Source organism: Nicotiana attenuata, chromosome 2 (genome assembly GCF_001879085.1).
Source record: "Nicotiana attenuata strain UT chromosome 2, NIATTr2, whole genome shotgun sequence".
In the NCBI taxonomy this organism is placed as follows: domain Eukaryota; kingdom Viridiplantae; phylum Streptophyta; class Magnoliopsida; order Solanales; family Solanaceae; genus Nicotiana; species Nicotiana attenuata.
The window spans coordinates 54,802,863-54,816,648 of record NC_031990.1 but is presented as its reverse complement, the minus strand read 5'-3'; positions in this window follow the sequence as shown (position 1 = coordinate 54,816,648).

Here is a 13,786-nt window from a genome sequence, read left to right as displayed (position 1 = left end):
TCTGTAATGGTTCCTGCCTCTTTACTCTCTTTGCACTACTTGGCTCATGTCTCTTTGCTTTTATCTTTTGTGAAGTCGTTTTTGAGCCAGTTGAGCTTGCATTGCGATATTGCTGTTGTAGTAGACTGCTTGTAATCTGCTGCTGCTGTCCAGCCATGAAGCTTATAGGAAAATGTTGCTGCTGTCCTGCATTTGGATGCAGTAGTGCATCACATTGAGTGCCTGCACACTGGTGTTGCAGCCCAGGAGATTGACCATCAGCATAAGCAGCTTCTTGACTGTTTGGACGACGCTGCTGCTGCCCAAATTTTTGTGTTATCACATTGTGCAACTTACCTATTTCAGCATGTTGCAACTGCTGAAAATTTTGCTTTCTCTCTGTTGATACATTTGGTTTAGGTGTTCTGTTTATTTGTGCGCTGGCTGAACTTGTGTTTTTCTTAACAATTGCCCGATAACTGTCCGCTGAATCAGCCTCATTATCTGTTTATTTGATTTTTTAATATTTTTTTTAGCAATCCACTAGGCAGTGCCTAGGGCTAGTTTTTATTTATATAAAAATTAAAATACAAAATTGTGTAAAAAAATGTAACAATTTGTCCTTGCATATTACATGTAGCCTATTATCAAAATTGAGTAGAGTACTCAAAATTGATATCACAAAATCAATACTACTAATATTAAAATTATAAAAACTAGCCCATAATGTAAAAATTTCCAACAGTCCAACAGCCCGGTACGTATAAATTGGCCCAATAATGCCAACTTTCCTTTTCTTATCAGTCCAGGCCCGCATATTACATAGATAGCCACATTCCATCGCTGGCTCCTTCAATTGCACATATGACCACTTTAATTTTATCCTTGACATTGCACACGTGTTGCCTTGTCTGAGCTCCTTTATAGTCCACGTTATTGCATTTCTTCCTGTTCTTGTTTTCCATTTATCTATCTGCTCATTTCTAAGTCTAGCATAGGTAATATCGATTACCCAGATGTTCTCTTGAAACCTCACCTTTGCTCCCACCTTGTCATACCTTCTCCGTCATTGTTGCCGAGCTGTACTCCTCGCTTGAATCAAGACATTGCTACTCCTTGTTTCCCATTTATCAGTTGTGTGTCTGAATCTAAACTTACCTGCTGGATACAAATGTTGAGATATTTTCGCTGAGTCCTGTTTGATGTCCAACGAATCGCCAAGCTCTTTACAAATGCCACAGATCAGAAGAGTGCACTGCTTTATTTCAAGTGGATTGCATGTGGAGGGGCCAATCAATTTCGCTTCATTGCTGTGCCTGAAGATTGTCAAGAGGCCAACTATCTCCCTCCCCTCCATTTGTTGTTTGTTGCTTAAATTATTTGATTTATTGTATGCCTGACTCCCTGTAAGTACTACCTTATATTCCCCCTTGTAATATGCTATTTGCCTCAATGTTGGAATTCTGCTTTCTGCATTCTGTGTATCTGTGTGACACCATTATTTTTCTTGCTTAGATTTTGTATGTGCTGCTATTCTTCTTCTTATTTTTTGTGGTACTTTGCTCTCCACTGTGATAATTTACAATTTGTAGTAGGTATAGATTCCCAATTTGAATTGCATACCACTGTCACACCCCCTGTTTACCTACACCCCCGGAAGAGTGTAAAGGAGTTTTTCCACTTGAAGTGACAATCGAAACGGGATTTATTTAAAAGATTCAGAGTCGCCACTTGGGAGATTAATGGTGTCCCAAGCCACCGGTCGAATCCCGATCCGAGGAAATTATGACTCTGTTATTAGCCCGCGAACCAGAAATCCGAGTAAGGAATTCTGTTAACCCAGGAGAAGGTATTAGGCATTCCCGGGTTCCGTGGTTCTAGCACGGTCGCTCAACTGTTGTATTTGATTTTTTCTGATTTCACAACGTGTTCTAGCTTATGCATTTTTAATAGTAAACCGCTTTTAATTTAGTTTTAATAAGAATTGCAACGTCGTGAAAATGTATCTCGAACCACGTCACACCAGTGCACCCGTGGCTTTTGACGCATTTCGACTTCGTTGAGATTTAGATTTGGGTCACATAAATGTGCACCCGTGTTTAGGAAGGTAATATTATTAAAATACGCGCCTAAAGCAACCACGCGTTTATTATCTTTGGGGAAAACCGTGAAATTCGCTAAACGGTTCACCCGAATTCTAAGTATTTATAACATTTATTGAGGGCTCCGTAGTTTATTCATCTGATTTAACGAGGCTCGTCTCATTTTTTATTTAGGGCTAATCCTAAATTAACTATGATTTTATTGAATTTGTCTCAAAAGAAAACAACTGGTTAATTCACATTTATAAATCTGGGCCTCAAATTCAAATTCAATTTCAAACAAAAGGGAAAGACTCTTTAGCTCGAACTTATTACCTAATTCAAAGCCCAATTTATATTTGTGAATCAACTTCCATATTCTTGATATAATTTTTACAGGTTTTAGGCCTGGGCCCAAGAGCAACAATAGAAGCCTGCGCTGGGCCAGCTCTCAAGGTAACCCAGCAGTATTTGTATGCTTCATGGGCCAAACTTTTAAGGCCCAGTATTTCAATCCAGCAACATTTGTATGCTGCGTGGGCCTGACCGTTTTTGCTGGGTCAGCGTTTGAGCCCAATATTTCAATCCAGCCACTGTGAACCCAAAGCCCCATTGATTATCAAAGAAATGAAGAGGGATGACTTGATGATCAATTTTACTCAAAATATGATATCTATTGATAAAGATTAACTTATAAACCCTCTTACTCCTGGTAACACTTAAATCCAGCAATGAACCTTGCAATAATGTAACGTCTAACACTTAAGAGTACTTTAAAACCAACACACGTTGTTTTATAGCAGCTCTAACACGCTAGTATATTCCAATACTGTTAGCTGCTTCTGACTCCTTTTTTTTTAAAATAATATGGCAACATGGAAAGCAGCACCAGTTTACATCGAACCCAACACCACTAGGTATGCATTTCAGGCTATTCACAATTGAACTCAAACTAATTCATAGTCCTTTACAAAAGGAGTCTAATAATCCTACCTAGCACAGTCTTAGAATCAACAGTCCAAAGGCTTACAGTTCGATTGAAACGAATCCAAACAGTCCTAATTAACATAAATCAGTAATGAACCTACAGCTACATGTTGAACTAATAGTGAAAGCAAAACAGAGTTGTATGGTAGAGAAACTTCATCATTTGGATTTCACAAGTGTCAGGTACATTGAGTGAGACTTCATGCTATTGGAGATAACAAGGGTACCTGGAATTGGAGCAAAGTAGAAGAAAGGAGTCAGCAACAGAAATAAGAGGCAGCAGCAATGCAGAATCAAACTCGAAGCCCAGGAGTGTTTTGAAAATCAAACGGGGTAGACCAAATAACCCCAGTAATACCGAAATACTATAAACACCCAATTAGCTATCTCAAATCCACTTGAATTGACCCATAACAGTCTCAATGAACCAGAAATTATCCAAAGTCAAACAATCCAACTTGAAAATTGCTCTAGAATCAAATTAATGGACCTCTGAAACTCGAAACTAGAAAAATAGATCTCAATAATCAGAATTCAAACTAGCTCGAATTATCTGGTGGAATAGTAATGTATTTTTGGATTTTTTATTGGTTATCTACTGTTTTTGGATTTTTGCAAGCTTAAATTTTAAAAATCAGGCCTGAAATTCAAGAGGGAGCTTTTGGGGGAACTTTTGGAGGCTTCAAACTTGTGAATCAAGGCAAATGAATGCCTATTTATAGGTGAACTTAGCTCCAATTTCAGATTTTCCCTTTACCCCATTGGTCCCTATTTTAATTCTATTTTTATCCTTTATTTTCTGACTTGTCACACAAGTAACTACCCTAAGTTTACTGAAATATGCACTATAGTCCATCCTAGAAGGTTCTATACCTATTACAATTCCTATTCTACCCTTACTTTACTTCAATAATTACCAAACCTGATGAAACTACCCTTTTCCATGCCTAAACTACCCTTCGAACCCCCTGAAATTACTGACCAAGTAGACCTACACCTCCAACCCTGATAATTGGTCAATAATTGACCATGGTTAGCAAAAATCTAGATTATTCACATTGACTCCACTCATCACCTAGGCTGGTCAGTGAACTAAGGATTAACGATAAATGAACTAGGTTAAAATCAGATTGAAAGTAACATCTATTGATCAAATAATTGAAATCAAGCATATGAATCAAAATTGAGTCAAGATTAATCCTAAAAACGAATAGAAGGCTAAACAAGGATGAAGCCTAACTAAACTAATCAGTAACGACTAGCCCGATACTAGTAGAGACAAACATTGATTCACACAAGATCACGAGAACAGAATCAATCAAAAGCATGAGCAGAGAATCAACCATAAACGGAAAAAATTGAATAAAGAAGAAAGAACTTATTGACTCGGACTTTACTAAACACAATACATCAACTGAGCCAAGTCGAACCTTCAAAACCCCAGAAGAGATTCAAACCTCTCCAACCCTAGATTCGAAATTGTATCAGTGCCTGTTGGATTTGGGGACAACGGTTTAGGGATTTGGGTAGAGGAGGGTGAGGGGAGTGTATGGTATTAATCTGGGACTGTTTGGAGAAATTAGGGTTTCGGGGCGGAACTTTGAATCAGAATTCGAGGAATTCGAGTGATATTTGAGGGAAAGTAGACATGGATGTGGAAAGGAGAGGAGGAGAGGAGTATGAGGTGTGATTTTGGACCGGTTTGGGGTGACCGCCGCCGGACACGGCGGAGACGGTGACTGTAATTTTGAAGATTCGAGAAGTTGGGAAGGGCATTGAGGAAGGCTGATCCCAGATTGGGAATGAGGAGATGGAGGAGGTATTGTGGTGTGTTTTTGGAGGCGTTTGGTGACCGGCCGCCGCCGCAGGCGATTTCCGGCGGGCGGCAGGCGGCGGAGGGCGGTGGTGGATGGTGGGTATAAAGGCGGCTGGTCTTTTAGACGAATAGGGGGGGGGGGTCTGAGAGGGGGGCGATGAGTTCCGACAGTTTTATACATATAACTCCTCAGTTCGTGGCCGTTGGATTGAGATACATCGACGGACCAGATTAAAGAGAAAGGGAACGACGTCGTTTTGGGTGGGGTGTGGGACTGGACCGGGTTGGGACGTGGGTTGGGCTGGCCTGGGGCGTGTTTGGGTTGGGCAGAACTTAATTAAATGCCCCAGAACCGTTTTTGGGTGGGGTGCTGGGAAAATAACCATTTTTTGCTATTTTCTTTAATTTTGTAAAGTAACTTTACTACTAAATAATCCTAAAAATGTGAAATTAAATCCTAAATGCAAATGCCAAGTATTTTTTTGTGTTTTTACTAATTAAAATGCACAGATAAAATGCAGTCAATTAACCTAAAATGTCACCAAAAATCCACAAAATTGTAACATAATGAAAGAAATCATTTTGTTTGAATTTCTAGGAGTAATTCATGTAGGGCAAAAATCACGTGCTCACAACCACTGGCTTAGAAACACACCATTTGGCCTTTCCTATTACTGTGCTATACTCGAAATTTAATTCCTCCCCGATGGATTGAGTACTAGGTACTAATACCACCACCTGAGGTCTCCTTAAACTATAGAGTATAGCCAGAATAGCTAAACCTGCAAAAAAGAACACAACATTAGTAAAAAGGTGATCCCTCATGATCTCCTCTATAAAGATTTGAACATGAGAGATATCCAAATTAGCTCCTGCTTCCCATTCTCCCCCAAAAAAACAAACAACATTAGTGCAAAAATGCATCACCATGCTCTCTTCTATACAAATTTGAGCATGGTGATTACTTATGTTAACTCCTGAATAATCAGTATCTTCCTCTTCTCCACCTAATTTCTTGCTACTTTTACTCTGATGTATGGGCATTGAGTTTTGTCTTCATTAACTATCCTCCTTCCTTGAGAGTCCAATTCCCAGAATGCGTAACACTCAATACTGCCATGATCCAGTGCATAATTTGCCAAATGATCAGCTAATTTGTTCCCTTCTCTAAATATATGTGACACCCTCACAATACACCCTTCCTGCAGCTTCATGATTTCTTCCACATATTCAACAATACACCATGGGGGTTTCCATGTTCCTTCCATAATGTTTTTCATCAACATAGAGTCTGTTTGCAGTCATATTTGAGAGTAGTTTAGGACCCTGCACATCCTCAATGCCTCTAAAATTGCTACTGCTTCTGCTGCATTATTAGACCCTTCATTAATCTCCCTTCCCAATGCATATCTCACCTCTCCTGCTGCATCTCTTAAGCAAAAGCCAAAAGCACTTCTTCCAGGATTTCCTCTTGATGCCCCATCTGAGTTGACTTTGATCCAGCCCTCCTCAGGTAACTCCCAGATCACTTTATCATATTTAGTCCTAGGGGTATAATTCTCCATCATGGTCAGCAAATTAGACCATCTGTGAGGCACTTGCAGCCCAGTTTTTCTTATTTGTACTAATTGTTGGAGGGTAGATGACACTTGATAGATGACCCTACTCACTGACACAGCTTCCCCATACTTTAGGCTATTCCTTCTCTTCCAAAGCTCCCATACTGTGCATGAAGGTAATGCCTGCAGAATTGGCTTTAATCTAGGAATAACATGTGCAGTCCAACATTTTGTAATAGCTTGGTGTAAAGTCAGCCCCTGTATTGCCATTCCTGCCTTTTGTAAAAAATATTTCCATACTGTTTCTGCAGCCCTTGATGTGAAGAATAAATGCACAAGTGATTCCTCCTTAGGTTCAGCACAACACCAGCATTTGGAAGGCATGAAATATCCCAGTCTGCGCATGAAGTCATCTAGTGGTAATTTGGCTTTCCACACCTTCCACATAAAGAAAGAAATCTTAAATGGCAATCCCTTCACCCATATCATCTTGTATGCTACCCTTGAATTGTCTCTTCTTCTTAAGTACTCCCAGGCAGATTTTACTGAAAAGTGTCCCTTAGTTTCAAGCATCCAGTATGGTGAGTCTAAGGTACTGCTCTCCATAGGTGGTCTAATGTTCTGCACTATATGCTGTGCCAGGTCTGCAGGTAATAGTTCCCTAAGTCTCTGCACCTTCCACATACCATTCTCCACTACTTCATTAACATTAAGGATGTCTTCATCAATTACAAAATCTGGAGGAACCTGAAAATATAATGCCCCTAGTTCAGTCCAGTTATCAAACCAGAAAAGTGCTGATCCCATCTTCAGTTTCCACAGAATTTGATGTTCAATCAAATCTCTACATTCAAGCATCTTTCTCCACACATGAGATCCCTCCCTCCATGGAACAATGACTGCATTTAATTTTTTACAGTATTTTTGACTCATAAAGGAATTCCATAAGCTAGGCTTTGTCCTAAAATTCCACCATAACTTGCAAAAAAGAGCCTTTGAAACATCATGTAAGGATCTGAATCCAATACCTCCCTCCTCATATGGCATGCACAAAGTAGTCCATGAGGCCCAATGTCTGGTGTTTCCTCCAACATTGCTGCTCCAGAAGAATTTTGCAAAGATTTTATGCAGCTTGTTGATGACATATCCAGGAGGATTAACAGCTGATAGTAAATGTATTGGCATACTTTGCAGCACATTTGCAATCAAGACCACCCTGCCTCCTATAGATAATAACTTGCCTTTCCAAGATTGTAACTTGTCCATAACTTTAGTAATTAATCCCTGATAGTATTCCATTTTCCTTCTTGCATAAAAAATGGGGCAACCTAGGTAGGTAAAAGGGAACTCTTGCCTTCCTATACCAGTAATCCTTTCTACCTTATTCGCCACCTCTATATCTGTCAAGTGATGCATGTAGAGAGCTGATTTGTTCTTATTCACCATTTGCCCAGATGCACTTTCATAGGCATGCTGAACCTCCATAACAAGTCTTAAAGAAGTGTCATCAGATGAACAAAAAATTATTGTATCATCAGCATATGACAGATGATTAATTTTTGGACTCCATTTTGGTAAACCAAATCCACAGAAATACAGGTTTGAGTGCAAAGAGTTCAGACCTCTAGATAAGGCTTCTGCAGCTAGTATAAACAATGTAGGTGATAGTGGATCCCCTTGTTTTACTCCCCTAGATGATTTGAAGAATCCATGAGCCTGCCCATTTATTAGAATAGAGTACCAGTTGTTTCCTATTAGATCAAATATCATTCCTATGAATCCTTCTGAGAAGCCCAATTTCCTTAACATTTTAGTCAGAAACAACCATGACAACCTGTCATATGCTTTTGCCATATCAAGTTTTATCACTACATTTGGCCCTGCCTTTGTTCTGAGTCTAATATCAGTGATAATTTCCTGGGTGAGAAGCACATTCTCCACAATACTCCTGCCTTTGACAAAGCCTGCTTGCTCTTCTGATATCAAGTTTGGTAACATGCCAACTATTCTCTCATGAATCACTCTAGAGAAAATCTTATTGACAAAATTACTTAGGCTGATTGGCCTCATGTCTGCAAAAGTACTGATTTCTTTCTTTTTTGGCAACAACACCAGGTTTGTGTGAGTGACATACCTAGGTAGCTGCTGTCCACAAAAGAAGGCTTTTACCATGCCAAGAAAATCCTCTCCTATGATTTCCCAACATGTATGGTAAAAAGCACCTGTGTATCCATCCGACCCTCCAGCTGAATCTGCATTTAGTCCCATTACTGCTGCCTTCACTTCCTCTTTTGTGGGCAGTGCCATAAGCTTCTCATTCTGTTTGCTGTCTATCAAAGTAGGCACATGAGTTATATCAAATGCAGTAGGAACTACACTTTCAAAAAACTGCTCCTTAAAGAATTTAATTGCTTCTTCTGCTATCTGATTGTCTTCTTCTATCCAGTTTCCCTGACTATTTTTAATTCTTGTCAACTTCAACCTCTTCCTTCTCCCTTTCACCTGTGCATGAAAGAATTTAGTGTTTCTATCCCCATCCTTGAACCACATCATGCCAGCTTTTTGTCTCCAGAAATCTTCTTCTAATGCCAAATATTTGATCATCTCTGCTTGTACCTGTTGTAATCTCTGTCTGTTCATCTGAGTAGGATATACTTCGAACTGCCTTTCATGAATCAGAACTACTTCTTCTAAACTTGCTAACTTCTGAAAAATATCCCCAAAGGTTACTCTACTCCAAGTAGATAATGGCTTTTTCAGCTTTTTTAATTTGTAATTGAACAGTACAAATGGATTAGCACTGAAGTCAGCATTCCAACTCTCTCTTACTACATCCATGAAGGTGGCATGTTTCACCCAGAAGTTAAGAAATCTAAATGGCTTCTTGATGGGAGGACTTTCTATATCACATTTCAGCAGGAGAGGACAGTGGTCAGAACCAGTTTTGGATAAATGTGTCACCTCTAAACCAGGGAAAGTCTGCTGCAACTCCATGTTCCCAAAGCATCTATCTAACCTCTTGAATATACAGTCTTCCTTTGATCTACCATTCCACCATGTATAAATACTTCCCTTAAATCCCAGGTCTGGTAAATTGCAAGTATTAATGGAATGCCTAAAATCATCAACCTCATTTAGTGATACAGGCAGTCCACCAAAATTCTCCTTTTCATCCCATATAACATTAAAATCACCTCCAACTAGCCATGGTACAGCCATATCTGAGGCCATTGCTTACAAGGTGTCCCACAGTTCAATCCTTTCAATGGCATCACATTTGGCATATACCAAAGTAAGAATAAGCTCCACGTGAGTTTCTGTATGGTATAGCCTCAATGTTAACTGCTGAGTCATATTATACAAAATTGTCACATCAAATACTTCATCAATAAAAGCCCATATCTTATTAGACACATTCACTACTGCCTGTGCAAGTCCAATTCTCCTTCTGTACCTTTCCATTTTGCATGATTGCTGCATAGGCTCCATGATTCCTATAAATTCAAAATTGTGCTTCCTGTGCATTGTGATAATTCTTTCAAATGCTTGCATTGTATTCACTGACCTAACATTCCATATGAGTGCATCCATTACTGATTTAGAGATTTAGACACTGTCCTCCTTGTTTTAACTCCTTCAACTGGAGCTGTAACATTTTCTTTGTTCTGTTTCTTCTTTCCTCTGGTAGCTGACTTTACCTGCTCAATGTGCCTTGGTGATAAGTCTCCTTGTCTAGCTACATTCAGGAAATTTCTGGCAGTAGACTTCTCATCCAAATCTCTATTTTCTTGCTCACCCGTATCTTCAAAACCTGTTGTACCATCTGCATATACCATCTGTTTACTAGTCTGAGTAGCAAGCACAACCTGCTTCCCAGCAGTAGACTTGGTTTCTTTTTGTACTAATGTGACAGTATCTTCTATTGGAATTACCTTTTTGTTTGATTGATCAACCACCACAATTTGATTCCCAACAATAGAGTTGCTTTCTTTCTGTACCACAATAGCAGTATCTTCTGCTACTACCTTAACATTAGCTTCCTGATTGTTTTTTCCTGTTGTCACCTCTATCACCCCATGTCCTGTTCCTCCTGGATCAACACCAGAAGAATCCACATCTCTGACTCTTTCTTCTACACTTGGTTCAATAATAGCTTCAGCCCTATCAGATATTAAATTTGAATTGTCTAATTTCTGCACTTCTGTAGTGTGTTTGGCCTTATTTGTTACAGATTGATCCTCATCATCTGCTGCATCACCCCCAATCTCTTCTTCACTTTGCATCCTATCAGGGATTTCCCCTTCCTCTGAGTCTGATTCTCTTTGTTCTTCCCATAGCCTGCCACCTTTCCATTTGCTTTTTTCATTGGTTTTGAATTTCTCATAATCTGCATCCTCCACTTGATCATTGTCCATATTGTGAGCTAAACCTGCTTCCACTCTAGTATCTTGTGATGGTACTTCTTGAACTGATGTATTAATTGCAACTACTCCCTCTTTGAATGCCCTTTGTACCCATTGCTGAGTAGATTCCTTCTGCTGCTGACCTTCTGTTGTCTTCTCTACTGTTTGAAATTGATTTTGATTACCATTCACACCTGGAGCTTGACTGGCATTAGTAGCACTTGAATTTAAATTCATTCCAGTTGGATTTTGATTCCGTTTCTTATTTTTGTTTCCCTTGTCAGTCCTTGGAGACTTAGGCACATATGGACTTGCTGCAGGATTTAAATTACCAGCAACATTAACATTCTGCACATTACCTTGTTCACCATTTTCCTTCACCAAAGCCAACTGCTTGTCTGCATTCTCCTCACTATTCTCTTCCTCCAATGATACAAATTGATTGGTTGTTTGAATCTGCTGAAAATCTAAAGCATTCTATTTTTCTACTTGGACCAGTTCCTTTCCAGTTGCAGCCCCAACATCTGTCTGCTTATTTTTTCCTTTACCTCTATTATCCCTCACTTCCTTCCATTGAGCTCCCAAATTGCCAACTACCTTCCCACTAGATAAAATCAACAAAGGAGTAGTCTCCTTACTTTTATCATTATTACCAGTAGTCTGTTCCCTGTTAACAACATCCTGATTCACACTCCTATTTGCCATTAATTCAGGATGTAGCTTCCAATATTCTAACATATCATGCCCTTGAACTCTACACTCCTTGCAATATTTTGGTAGATAATCATATCTAATTGTCACTCACTCAGTTTTTACCTCCTTAGTTACATCATGTTCAATATCCATACGAATTTTTTTGGGTAAGTATATATCCACCAATACCTTCACTTTAGCACAGCTTGGCCTAGTTTTATTCATAGTTGCAGCATCCAAATGAAGTGGTTTGCCCACAGCAGAAGCTAAAGAAAATAGGCATTCCTTGACAAAGTATGTAGGCAAGAAATTGGGAAAAGAAATCCATGCCATTACCTTCGAAGTTTCTTCCCCAGCTTTGAACCTTGAATCATATATCAACGTCCTCATCTGAAACTCCTGTCCAAATTTGTCCCTCACATAATATACACCTTTAGAAGAAAATTCAACATAATCCTGCCATAATGTAAGTCTTATCAGAACATGCCTATCTTTAAGAAAACCAATGCTACATTCTCCTTTAATGCCACATTGCATTGGCACAATTCTACGTAGTTCCTGTATATCTGGCCAACCATAGGAAAATTTACACACAACTGCATATTGCAATCCTTCGATCAAATTCATTCGCTCCACTTCAGATTCTGTAAACTTAACTAATGGTTGTCCTTGCAAGAAAGTAGCATGTCTAAGAGGGATTGGTCCAATATTGGACGTACGATTTTGCGTTTCATGGTTGATCACGTTAGGTTTTAATGCAGCAGCATAATTCATGGGTTCAACAGTTGTGTTTGGCGTCGCACCTGGCTGGGGAATGTTGGGCGGGGGTTGGGGAGGCAGCCCAGCCATCGTTGGTGGCTGGCCGCCGGCCGGCGAGGCCATGGCAGCAAGAAAATTGAATTTCTCTCTCTAAAAGCACAAAATCGCCAGAGCCTCTCTCTTTAGACTCTAACGCTGGGTTTTTTGATATGTTTAGGGTTTAGGGGTTTTTTTTTATATTTTTTTTAAGCATTTTTTTTACTAAGCAAGGTTTTTTTATATATATATATATATATTTTTAATCATTTGTATTTTTATGTACTAAGTAGTCATTTTTATCTATTTTCTATGCATGAAATTAATTTTTTACAATTACCAACAATTTTCGTAAATTGTTTTATTTAACAAATAGCCAATTTTATTTCAATTATAACCTATTAAAACCAGCCCAAATCACCTAATTACACTAGCCCAAAGACCCAGGCCCAAACCTAAATCCTACCTGACCCAATCCCTGGTCCAATCTAGACCGTTGATCAATTCTAATCAACGGTCCAGATCCCCCCTTTTCTAATTTAACCTAATGGACTACCCCCCAACCGTCATTTTTCTCTTTTTCACTCCGCCGTTACACTCTCTCATTCTCTCTCAAGCTCTCTGCATAACCACGGTTCCTACTCGCCGGCCGTTGGCTTGCCGGTATCAATGGTGGTTCCACCACCACCCCTAGCCTCCATGGCTCCCCCACACACCAGATTCTTGCCATTATGAAGGTCCTCAAGGGACCAGTGGCTGTTCACTCACACCTATGGCCTGATTCTCATCGTCCTCAGGCCACCATGGCTCGATTGAGTAAGATCGTCGTATTTTTTTTGTTAGACCTATGGTTTCTAAGCCGGTCTCTCTTTATCTCTGGGTCATTTTTCTCAATACCCTAATTCCCTCTCTTAACTCTTTAGATCTATAACAGATCTGAGAATATTTAAACTATTTTTCTGCTTGTTTTATGAAAACCTTTCAATTTTCAAAGCGTCGCTTCATTTTCCTTCATAACTAGGGTTTCTGAAACTTTCTTTAAGAACGATTTTGATTTCTAAGTGTTGTTCCCTGATCCCTAAGTGTTTAATCGGTTTTTGTTAAGCTTTCCCTATAAGCCTAACTAGTTATGTTGAAAACCCCTAATTTTTGGCTTTAGTCTTGGATTCTGAGTTCGTCTCTACTGTTTGTTCATTCGATTTGTCTGTATGTTTGATTCTCATGAATATGCTTCGATTAATTAGAGTATTTTATGATTTTCACCCTAGTAATATCTTATTAAGGTTTCCGATTTGGTTCTCCCTGTTTATACTCCGTTTATTGGTTTATCCATGGAAGTCTATACTATTTCCCTTAATGTTAGTACTATTTTTCGATTCTTGAATCCTTGATTTACTATGTTGATACCCTTATACCGATTTTCGGCTATTCTTTTCATGTTTTCATAACACTTAAATTATTTTTTACCTTATT